Genomic DNA, 321 nt, shown 5'->3' with positions numbered 1-321 from the left:
CCTACCTTCATTTCCCCCCCCCCATGGACCACTATACTGCCTATAGATACCCCTCCCTACAGCGCTATGCATCCCCATAAACCCCTATAGATACCCCCCTCCGAACCCGCTCTACAGCCTGCATACACCCCTGTGGGCTCCTCTAGACCCCTGTACACCCCCTATATGGCCCCTATAGCAGCCCTGGAGACACTATAGACCTCCCTTAAAGACCCTAAAGATCCCTATAGATCTCCATACACCCCCTATACCCCTCTGTGCAACCCCTGTAGCCGCCGATACACCCCCTACCGCCCCCCATAGCCCCCTGTGCCACCCCCG

Source organism: Egretta garzetta, unplaced genomic scaffold (genome assembly GCF_000687185.1).
Source record: "Egretta garzetta isolate BGI_Z169 unplaced genomic scaffold, ASM68718v1 scaffold1016, whole genome shotgun sequence".
Classification (NCBI taxonomy): Eukaryota; Metazoa; Chordata; class Aves; order Pelecaniformes; family Ardeidae; genus Egretta; species Egretta garzetta.
This window is presented reverse-complemented; position numbering follows the sequence as displayed.